Raw genomic sequence first — 12,652 nt, 5'->3', positions numbered from 1 at the left:
GGCTCCCTCCCGCCAGTCCGTGGAGCGCGCACCGCCTCGCTGCCCTTCCTACCCTCTTCCGTGGGCCTCTAGTCTGCGCTTGACTCCGGAGACTCCGTTCTGCTAATCCTCTGGCGGTTTTCTGGGTTCTTTAGGCAGGTGTAGGTGGAATCTAAGTCAAAATGAAATAAATTATTAACGAAAAGCCCATAAAGTACAATTCATTGTCATTTATAATTCTTTAATCTAAAGGATAAATTTATTTAGATTACGTTTCCATCCTAATACATGCTGAATATTGGCTATCTGAATAATATGTGTTTATCTATCTAGAATTATACCTGCCAAATACAGTCTTCTTTTAGTAATAATCAAATGATAATAATAACACCGATAGTAATGATAATAGTTTTCTTTTAAATAGGGTTATTTATAAAGTATTTAACAACACTGGGATTTTCATTTTGCTGTCAAGAAACTGATAATCAAAAAAGTTACTTGGTAACTTAGGACTCCATGGTTACTTGGAAGCAAATACGGACTGGTAATCCACTGGTCACAATGAAGAAGTAATCTTTTGAAGAACTAGAACATTTATCATATGTACTATTAACGGATATTACATCATCCCACACAGTCATCACCACATTTGGAAACATGCTCTTTTATTACTTATGTCCAATTAAGTGAATACAAATTAAGCACAGCCTATGAGTAATTGAAAAGATTCGAGTCCTTGAGAGAGTAAACACACACATGCAGGCACATACATTGTTAGTTTCTCTTATTCTTTTTAGTCATGTTCTGTCCAGATCTTTGCCTGGATCTTCAGCCTGGTAGTTTTTTCCTAGAATCAGGTAATCCCTTGAGGAAAAAAAGCCACTGCAGAATGTCAACTCATCCTCTGTAGTGCTACTTTCTCCAGAATTTTGTCCCATTAAATTCAGGTTGCTTCACTGGTTCTCTGATGACATATAACAGTATGTATATATATATGTATATATATATGTATATATATATATATATATATATATATATATATATACACACAAATTTAACAATATTTAATAAAGGGGGTAAACTTGAAATTCCAATGTGAAAGTCTCATTGATTGCAGGGGAATTACAGTGATGGACTTTGTCTTCATAAGGCAATGTAGTGAGGAGTTTAAGGTTTAAATATATTGAGGTTGGTGAAGTTTAAGGCAAATATAAACATTACCAATCAGTTTGGTACATTGAAACTTAAAGTTTTCTAAGCTCTTCAAGCATTTTCTTTTAAAAGGCACATTTATAAAACTGAGAGCATCCTATCTTTGTATGCTCCTGAATATGTGTTTCAACTTATTTTTAGCAAAGACAACATGGCCATACAGTTTCTATAAATGAACAATTTAATATCAATTATACAAAATGTTGTGAAATAAATACTTTTCAAAAATTATTTATGGCATCTCTATCTAAATTTAAAGGCACTTCACATATCTTTTGCATGACCATACTAATACATCAAGAGTATTAGAAACTAAATTACTTAATGGAAATCATAGTAAAGTTCCTATTTAATACCAACAATAAGAATTATGGGTTGCTTTGCTATGCATTCGAAAGTAAACTAAAGTTAAAAAATAGTATTTTCAGAAAAAAATGTCCTATTGTTTTGAAAGCCCAAGACATCTTCTGGTTGTCTATTTATGTCTTGTTGAAATGATTTTTATGTTATGAAGAAAATACATTTGTGTTACCAAATATATTAATTAAAATTAAGAAACTATTGAAACATTATTCTTCATCCTTCCTTCTCTTTAATGACAAAAGGGGACTAGAACATTAAACAAACATCTGACTCAAAATGTTTAGTGATATTCCTCATCTCTTTCTCTTTCTCTCTGCCACTCGACAATGAAACAAAATTTTATAAGAAAGACAGATACTTAACGGTTGCTTTTACTAATGATATTCTATGAAAAATTCCCCGAAGAGTACTTTTAAAAACTTAATATAGATGATTTCTGAATATCACAATGCATTTTTATAAATAGCATTTAGAAGACAATGTTTTTGTTTAGTGTAAATTGAGTTACATCCTGATGTATAACTTTAAATGTGTATTGTAATTGAGAACAGTAGGACCAATACACTGTTCAATAGTATAGAACTTATTTTGTATTGAAAAACACATTTTTGGCTGACATAGTCTGTGAAATGGATACATGCATACTTATCTTAATCCCACTGGAGGTAAAAGAGTGCTACTTTTTTGGATAGAACTTTTAAAATATATACATTAACTAGTAGGTACGAGACCCTAAAAGGTACACATGGGAGAAGATGTAGCAAAAACAAAACAAACAACCCAGACATCACCTTGATGTGTTCAACCTCAAATTTCTGGGTTGTTTTAAATACTTGAACAATCCTAAAATGTATAGAGAACACCTGAGGTCCTCATTTTCCAGATCTGTGACATCAACAGTATTAGAAACTAAATTACTTAATGGAAACCATGGTAAAGTTCCTATTTAAAGCAACAATAAGAATTTATGGGTTGCTTCGCTATGCATTTGAAAGTAAACTAAAATTAAAAAATAACATCTTCAGAAAAAAATGTCCTATTGTTTTGAAAGTCCAAGACATTTTCTGGTTGCCTAAATATGTCTTGTTGAACTGATTTTATGTTATGAAGAAAATATATATAAAGAGCATAAAGTTGTTGTTCATTATTACCTGGGGTAATTAGGTATTCATATATATTTCCAGGAAAGCTGTATGTTAAATATCAATTCTTACTAGAAAAAAAGCAAAGATTCATAATGGTGTGAAAATTAGGGAAGTTAATTTAAGAATAAATTTCATAAAGATAAGACTACATTCAATTATTATAAGTTAGATCTGTTCAAAATATTTCCTTAAATGTAGATAAATACTATATACACAACTTTAGAAAAAAACTATATATATATATATATATATATATGTGTATATATATACATATATATATATATGTATATATATATATATGTTGTGCTTTAGTGTGTATTTCACTAGTCTAGACATTAAAATGTAGCAGAGAAAGTTGCAGAGAAAGAACAGACATCTTTGAGGAACAATAGTAAATAGCAAATAATCCATTTACTTCTGATTTCACTTTTGCATATATTGTATAGTAATCCTAATAAATGTTCATAAAAATGTAATGGGCTAGCTGATTTTTGTACCCATGAAACTATATAACACTTATATATATAGTGATGTATCTTCATGGTAAATTATGTTTTTCATATCTGTAAGCTGTTATGTATCATAAGTCAAGATAGGTCACTCATTAAGATACGCTGTGAATCAATTTGTTTTTTGTTTTTTGTTTGGTATTTAGGGTCAATGGGCTCATTTTAAGTTTAGGAAGGTTACATGACAGTGTCTTCTAGGATGAACAATAGTAGTCAATCCAAAATTTAAAAAGTGGATATACAAATTCTGTATCAATAATTTTTAGGGATTAAAGATTAAGAAAATGAAATATATTCACACACACACACACACACACACACACACACACACACACTAAATTACCTGAGACCAAAACAACCCTCAGACCGTTTCATAGATATAAGAAATCACTGAGAAGCGAAATTTTAAAAGAACTATTTTTTCTGATGTCTTCAGTACTAAATAGTTGTACGCAATGATAAAATATGTTAAACATTATATTTGGAATGCTAACTTCTAATTGAATTAAGAAATAGAGACATTTCAAAGATTAAGGAGGTATAGTATATTATGGTATAAAATGAGAACACATTTTCATATAGACATCCATTAAGTGGTTACCACTGGTATCATTTTCTGAGTTGATTAAGTTTTTATAAGTGAGTTTTTAAAATTATGAATCATGAAGTAAATATTTGGTATGTGTAGACACTACAGAAAATGGTGTTTAATTTTTAAAACTAAATTTCAAAGAAAATTATTTTCCATGCAATAATTTTTTACCATGTAATACTTTTACCCATAGCTCTATAATCTGGCACTCTTCATAATTGACAGGAAATGATGAGGGATGCTTTAAAAATTATGAAAGTATTAGTGATTTTTAAAGTCCTCTATTGAATCTGATGTGCAATCAAAATTGCAAAATAGTGTCCCCAACGCTGTGAAACATTGGGAACATTCAGGTATTCATAATGCTATTATTCTGAGCAAAATACCCTTATAGAAAAAAAAACCTAGCATACTTTTTCTCTATTCAAGAGGCATTCTCCCTCTACCTTAGAAAAAGGCATAAGCCTTCATCACCCTGATGAAACTATCACTGATCCAATCTCGTTTTATATTTCATATCTTCTACCTTTGATATAATCATAACAGAGAAATAGTTTAGCAATTCTTCTAAAATTATATATTATCTATGCCAGTGTCCACTAGTATAAACAAATGATGTTAGTATGTAGCCTCAGATTAACCTTACTGTATTCTTCTTATGTATTATTAAAATCAATATATATTATTATTCAATGGGAAAAAATGGAGATATTTCCTTTGAAAATTATTAAATAAGGACAGCAGACAGCTCTTTGTCTGTGTATTTGTTTTAAATGAAAGTCTTCATGTAGACTTAAATAACTCTAGATAATTTGAATAACTTTAATAAAGTTTTTTTCACTTGCTGAGTACTCTTAAAATTTCTATTAGATTTATTTAACATATATTTATTCAGGGATTTAAATGCTTTTTCTGTCCAAATATTTTCTCTCCAGCTATATGTATGTTATTTTTTTTCCTTGAGGATAGGAGGTTTCGTTAAAAATTGAGGAAAAAAAAACCTTTTTACCCCCCACGAGCAAATTTTACTAACCTGTTAATAGATTGTATTCATTGTATACGGGTGTGTGTGTGTGTGTGTGCGTGCGAGTGTGTTAGGACATTCTAAAGATTTGTTTTTTGGAGCATAAATATAACCATTTAGAGAAGAAACTCATAGACTATGATAGATAGTAGAGATCGATAGAGCTGTACATGTAGATGTAGATGTAGCCATAGATGTCTGCATAGGTATTTAAAATGGGAGGCACCAAAAAAGAGGAAAAGCCTCTAGGTGATTTTATTCTAGAAATATTTTTGTTGCTTAGTTTCTTCATTCTTTAAAACCTAGCTATTTTGCATGCGTAAGGGAAATATTCCACTGTTACAACTACGGGGTAAGAAATAATTTCCCTTAACAATCTTTGGCATTAAAAATGTATATGTAGAATATTATATAGAAAAAATGTTCTCAAAACATTCAACTCAAAAAAATAACCATTAAGCCTAACATAAGACTTACAGTCTAAGCTACAAAATGCTGCCAAATATAAGGATTTCATAGTAGCACACTTTTATTTATTTATTTATTTTTTGCCATTGGGCATGACTTTAAATGGAATTAACATGCACCACCCCATATATTTAGTAACAGTTGGTTTAAACATATACAAAAGACTTTTAAATTAATTTGAAATATATCAAAGGAGGATAATTATCTCTACCACCCCAAAACATAATAAGAAAATACTAATTTTTTTCCTACATCTTCCAACTTCATATAAAATATGCTTCTCTGGAATGCGGGCAGTGATTGGTGAGCTGTTCTCACTCGATAGAAGATTCAAATACCTTCTTTTACTTCAAGGAGGGAAAAATAAAGTTAATAGAATAGGAAGCTTGACACTGAAACTGAGAGACAGGGATCTCTAAAGTTGAGAAATTTGGGTGACATAATGTCTCTATGCATTAACTTCATAATAATCCAGCCAACATAATGGTAGTTATAGCAGAATGTATGTTTCCACAAAGGAAAAAGGTATGCTAGAAAATGAAACTTCTAAGAGGAATAATTTTATTTTCTATTTTAAATTATGAAGATAGATCATCAAACTAGTTCTAGGTATACATTCAAGCTACTATGTACTGCATTAATTAAAAATGATATTCTCATATAACCCATAATATCAAGTGAATTTAATCCATCACAAAACTCTTTTCATATCCACACACAAACACATAAAGGTACATATACACAAACACACATCTCTGCTAAAATCCAATCCATCAGGTGACTATTCATATCTACATAGGAACATACACATAAGCACAAATAGAAACAAAATTCTAAGGAATATGGAATATTATTGGGAGATGGAAAAATCTCATATTTGGGAGTACAAACAATAATTTGTTTATTAGCAAATAATGTGTCAATACTAGTTTCTAAAGTGTTTAAAAATATTATTTGAGCCCGCCTTGGCAGCACATATACTAAAAATATTATTTGGAAGTATGCCATCATATTCTAAGTTTAAGGTCTTAAAAATTAATATAAGGTTAAATAAAGATCTAATTTAGTAAAATATACCTTATGATCATTGACTTAAAAAAAAGTGTAGAGTTAATTCTTTTTTCAAAAAACGTACTTATGCATGTAAAACACAACTTTAAAAAGTAATAAATTAATATTACATCTATCTGGATAAATTTGTTTGGTGACTTTAATCTTAAGTTTGCTCATCAGAAGTTTGTTATTACATAGAAAATACTATGTTACATTTTTTTGAGGGAAAATCATGCCGGCTTTTAATTATAATTAATCAAATATGACTCAAATTATGAAAAATCTAAATATTGCTATAATTATTATTTAGGTGCAGTATTTGACAAACCTTTTCTTTTCCTTACAGCCTAAAGCACTGTTCGGATGACATCATAACTGTGTCTAACAAAGGGTAAGTTTGTTATTATGAACATATTTATGTCAATACCTATGCATGTTTGTTAGTATGGTATTTTTTCCTTTGTCAGCTATTACAGGAATGTTAATAGAACATGTGTGTGCACCACTAGTAAGTATACAGATTTGTATACAAAATGCTAGCTTCAAGCACTTTTAGTTTTCTGTTAATTTTAGAATTGTTTGCAATATTAAGTTGAAATACATTTAGTAAATCAGTTATCACTATATTGTCAATTTCATATCCTTTCAATTTCATCATTTGCTTAGAATAAATGACTCTATCTAAGAACCATAAGAAACATATTTCTCTCTTAAATAGTATGACAGTACTAATTTTTATATTATTTTATTTATCTAAATTTAGTTATTAATATTATAAAATATCAGTATATGTTATAAATACCATCTACCTACACTTTTTAGGTTAACTCAATTTTATCTATAAATGGGATGGGGAAATGTATTGTTGCAATCACTCTTCTTGTAACCACCATATTTGATTCAAGGAAAAAAACGTAACCCTCTTTCTTTCAGGAAAAAAAAAAGACCTATGAAGTAGTGATTTTCTGCTTAACTATTGTCTTTACCATGGTTTATCAACTTCAGCATTATTGACATTTGTTGTGAGGGTTGTTCTGTTCATTGATGGACTGGCAGTATCCCTGGCCTCTATCCACTAGATAAAGTCAAACCCCCAGTCATGATAATCAGAAATGTCTTCAGACATTTTGTCTACTCCCTGGGGGGCACATTCACCCCTTTAGCTTGGTAACCTCCTTAATGTTTTAAAGTGAAGATAGGAATCAGACAACTGTTCCCAGGCTATACTCCACCTTTAGTTATTTGTTAAAATGACACTATTTTATTTTACATTTGTGCAGAATCTGGAAATATATGGCAGTTGGATAATTGCATTACAGTATGCAATTATGCATACTAAAGTCTGTTGTTTTGAGTCTTCTACACTTTCATGTTATATCAGTTACACAGAGATTTTTTTCTCCTGAATTGTGACTAAGTTTTGGTTAATTTTGCTTGGTAACTCACAGTAGTTGATGCTCCCAAATGCATGAGGCATTTTCTTGGTTAAAGTGTCAAATCCCTTTGGAGTTTTTAAGTCTATTTTGAGAGAGAGTGAGCATGTGCAAGTGGTGGAGAGGGGCAGAAGGAGGGAGAGAAAGAATCCTAGGCATACTTAATGCTCAGAGGGGAGCCCAAAGTGGGGTTGAACTGGAATCATGACCTGAGTGGAAATTAGGAGTCAGATGCTCAACCAACTTAGCCACCCTGGAGTCCCAAGATGTTATTAAGCATTATCATAATGCATTATTCTCAAATTCTTTTTAAAAGTTATTAAGCAGATTTAAATGGTGACCATGATTATTATAATTTGATTGAGAGTAAGGATGCATGGTAAATATATCACCTATACTTTTAAGAATCCTGTTCATCCGGGAGTGTCTGGGTGGCTCAGTCAGTTGAGCGTCCGACTTTGGCTCAGGTCATGATCTCTCAGTCTGTGAGTTCGAGCCCCGCGTCAGGCTCTGTGCTGACAGCTCAGAGCCTGGAGCCTCTTCAGATTCTGTGTTTCCCTCTCTCTCTGCCCCTCCCCTGCTCATGCTCTGTCTCTCTGTCAAAAATAAAATTAACATTAAAAAATTAAAAAAAAAAGAATCCTGTTATTCCAGATAATGGAATATCGAGGTAGTTGATAAATAGCACACAGGTTAGCCATTCCTGATGAAAGCCTTTGATTACTTCCAGATTCAGACTTCTAATTCTGAGGAACTGATACATTTTATCCACTATCGCTGACTCTTCTAGTCCAAGAAGTTTACATTTATAATAGTTTCTTGAACGAGTCAGTATAAAAATTCTCTCTCTCATATGTATATATGTACACACATATATATATGCATACACATATATATACGTTTACACACATACATTATATATACAAATATCAGTATGTGAATATAAGTATATATTTATATACATATATATGAACATATATAGGAAAATAGTAAATTGATAATTAGTGATACAGTAATTATAAAGTGTCCACTAGAAATGATCCAAGTGCCTAAACACAAACAACTTTGAGGTCCTAGATCTCAATACTGTAGAACTTCCTTTTGCATCTTAACTTAATGCCTAGAATTCTACCAAGAGATTTTAACCTGAGAAGAGGAATCTTATCAGAATTTTAGCATTGGAATATAACATGTAAATATAATACTTAAATTTAATATTTATGAAGCATAGTCATGTTATCCCCATTTGTTAAATTTCTCAGAGAATATTGTATTTGCATGGGAGAATCAGATCATAAATCTTATCTATTTTATGTAATGAATATTCCTCAGACTACCTCACCAATGACGGTGAAATATTACATTGAAAGTAATATCCCTAAATTAATAACTCTGATAAGTTCAGTGAAAGATTATGATTCATGCTGTTTAAAGTCATATACAGAACATATGTTTTAACATAGAAAATATATGCATGTATACATCCCTAAAGTTAAATCATATTACAGATATAGAGCATTACAAGTTTTACCAAAATATCTTTATATGGTACTTGTGTGTATATATAAAGAAAGATTTCATGTGTTTTAGATTAAATTATATGATTTGAATAGTGAATTACCTCCTCAATGAAGTTACTTTTTTTCTTTCTTCTTAGCCTCTAGAAGCTATTTATCAAACTTTAGGATTTTGAATCAAAGAAATTCTTAAATATTGACATAGAGAGGCATAATTAAACTCTTAAACCTTATCGTACATTAGATTTTGTGTAATGAACTAGAACTAGAATATCAACCTAGGAATACCCGATAGCACAAGAATATAGAAGATTCCAATGTGGACAAAAGGGAGTGGTTATGAGGGCAGGAAGATCAAGACCACAGCCTGGGAGGGCACCACTGGCCAAGATACAAGTGGGAGACTGGTGACTATATGTAGCATGAAAGTACCACATACCTTTGATTCTGTTAATTCAGCAGACATTCATGAATAGAATCTTAGAGGTTAGAAAATTTAATTCTTATTCAAGAATGTCATTCCAATTACCTCTGCCACAGAAGCAAATACCAAATGTAAAAACAGTACTAGCTAACTCATCAAAACTCATTCCTTCAATTGAAATTGGGGCACATTTTTTTAATTATAAAAAACACATTCTGTGGTTCTGTGGTTCACATTCTACTCAGCAGATATTTGAAACTTAGTTGGAATATATTTTTCATGTAGCAAGAAACCAAACCAATGATAAACAACCAAAATTCAGCGCAGAAAATTTTTGTTTATGCAACATCAATAACATTGGCTTTATAGTTAGTGCTTTACAGAAACATTGCTGCTGACACAATACAACAATTAAATTTAGTGGTAAAACCTTTAGTTTCTAATTAAATTCTCATCAAGATGTATATTTCTGGGGGCGCCTGGGTGGCGCAGTCGGTTAAGCGTCCGACTTCAGCCAGGTCACGATCTCGCGGTCCGTGAGTTCGAGCCCCGCATCAGGCTCTGGGCTGATGGCTCGGAGCCTGGAGCCTGTTTCCGATTCTGTGTCTCCCTCTCTCTCTGCCCCTCCCCAGTTCATGCTCTGTCTCTCTCTGTCCCAAAAATAAAAAAAAAAAAAAAAAAAATGTATATTTCTGAAATACCCATTCCTTTTTATAGAAATAAAAATATTTGCAAACAGTGATCATGCTGTTAAAGAAATAGTGTCAGGAAGATTGCACATTTCTGTCAAGTGGGAAGAAGATAATATATATTGGAAAGCATTTAAGAAGTAGATTATTCTCAGGGTGCCTAGGTGGCTCAGTCAGTTGAATATCCAACTCTTGATTTTGGCTCAGGTCATGATCTCATGGTTGTGAGATCTAGCCTCTTCCCTCCCCCCCACCACCCAGCGGGCTGCTTAGGATTCTCTCTCCCTTCCCTTCTGCTCTCAAGCATGCACTCTCTTTCTGTCTCTCTAAATAAATAAATAAACAAATAATAAAAAATATATTTTTCAGACCTTAAATGTATTGTGTGCTCCAAGTACTGTACCTATTGGGCTAGTGGATGCATTGATCTTACCTCATTAAAAAGACATTTATGGAGGGAGGGGGAAGGTAAATGAACTAAATGATTATGGAGGTGTCAAGGGGAAAGCATTCAGTAGAAACACCTGTTCAGATGTCTGCATATGGGACTTTGTTTGGCATATGTAAGGGACAGCAGTGAGTTCAATATGACTGGAGTGGAGTGTGGAAAAGAAAATGTGAGGCCAAGTAGGAAATGTCATGAAACGATTGATGGAGAATCTGTTTTCGCAGGGCCATGTAACTCATTCACTATAGGCTTTGAGGTTCATTCTGAGCAAGAAGTGAAACCATTGCAAGCAGGTGTTCAACAGAGACATGATGTGACTAAAATCTTTTACCAGAATCACTTGGTCAGAAGGACACAAGGACATTTGTTTAGTCTCTTAAGACAGTACCCATAGAGAGGCTATTAAAATGTAAAGGAGGATGTGATCATATTCTACGGGGAGAGATGGTTGGGTCTGAGACAAGGGTGGTGACTGGGAGTGGTGATATGTGCTATCATGGCAAAGCTAATATCATTTGCTGAAAGACCATACATGGAGTTGAGAAAGGAGGGGAAAAAAAGAAAGAAAAAGGAGCACTGGAATCTATAAGGATTTATTGCTGAGTAAATGAAAAAATAAAATTGGTGTTTACTGAAATGAGAGAGACTTCAGGACAAATAGATATGGAGTTAAGAACTTCATTTTTCATGTGCAAATTTGCAATTACTATCAGATACACAAGTAGAAAAGTCAAATTTGTATAAGATATTTGGAACTCAAGGTCAGGAGAGAACTACATAAAATATAAACCCAGGAATTAGCATTTAGAAGGTGAGTAAATTGTCAGACTATGTGAGATGCCTGAGAGAGTGACAATAGATAATACAAAATAATCATGTGAAAAGATTGACATTCCCAGGTTTAGTGATGAGAGTTGTGTTCAACAGTATAGGTGAAGAAAGGATCTCAAGAAAAAAAATAGAGTAATATGCTCTATGAAATGCTCCAAAATAGCCAAAGTGAGATTACTGCAATTTGATTGTTGGAATTGACAACATGAAGGGCATTGGTGACTTTGAAAAGAGGAGTTTTAGTGGAGTTTGTGGACTAAAACTAGTGCAAGGGGTCATTATGAAGCTAACAATTATCTACACTTTCAAGAACCTTTCCTGTAGAGAGTAAATAAATGGAGCAGAAGTTAGAGGGGAAATGGGATCAAAGGGGAATTTTTAATATAAAAGAAAGAATTTATTTATACACTGATTTGAATAACACGAAAGAGAGAATTGGTAGTGGTGGAAAGAGAGAATCAGTGCAACAATTTCCTTAGGTAGATGTGAGGGAATGAGATGTAAAAGCAAGGAGAGGGGGGATATTTAGCGAGTAGCATGACATTTATTATTATTGTGTATGCACAAAGAGTAAATTAGTAAGAAATTATTTATTTGCTTTGCCCATAGGAATTAAATGTGTACAAAATAAAGGATTTGATTTTATATGCCTCATCCCACTGGTCTATAAATATGTCTGAGCACTGATATCATTATGGATAGACTTGTCCTAGTCTGCATCCCACTGGTTCTTTATGGAAATTCGGAGGAGAATAAACCAAATAATTTGAGATTCAGCTGCTGTTCTTCATTGTTTATGTTTCATGGCCCTTTTTAGATTCAAAAATTAGAACATAATATTTATATATAGTTTCCTTACTCTCACTAATGTCACATTTCTCTTTTATAACAAGGATACAAATTTGCTTCCTTCTATTTTAAATTCAAAACTGTCTACTTGAAAAGTTTTTTATAAATTGCAGTTT

General features: G+C 32.1%; 1 long non-coding RNA gene across 1 annotated transcript in view; it reads left to right on the top strand.

Annotated features, from left to right (window-relative positions):
- LOC132680266 (uncharacterized) overlaps nucleotides 1-12,427 on the top strand; it is an 88,013-nt gene extending 75,586 nt beyond the window's left edge. The window contains exons 4-5 of the long non-coding RNA XR_009610598.2: nucleotides 6,692-6,736; nucleotides 12,297-12,427. This is a non-coding gene — a long non-coding RNA (uncharacterized LOC132680266). The remainder of the gene's footprint in view (nucleotides 1-6,691; nucleotides 6,737-12,296) is intronic.
- The last annotated feature ends 225 nt before the right edge of the window (nucleotides 12,428-12,652 follow it).

This window comes from Panthera onca, chromosome A1 (genome assembly GCF_046562875.1).
Source record: "Panthera onca isolate mPanOnc1 chromosome A1, mPanOnc1 haplotype 2, whole genome shotgun sequence".
NCBI classification, from domain to species: Eukaryota; Metazoa; Chordata; class Mammalia; order Carnivora; family Felidae; genus Panthera; species Panthera onca.
This window is presented reverse-complemented; position numbering and strand designations above follow the sequence as displayed.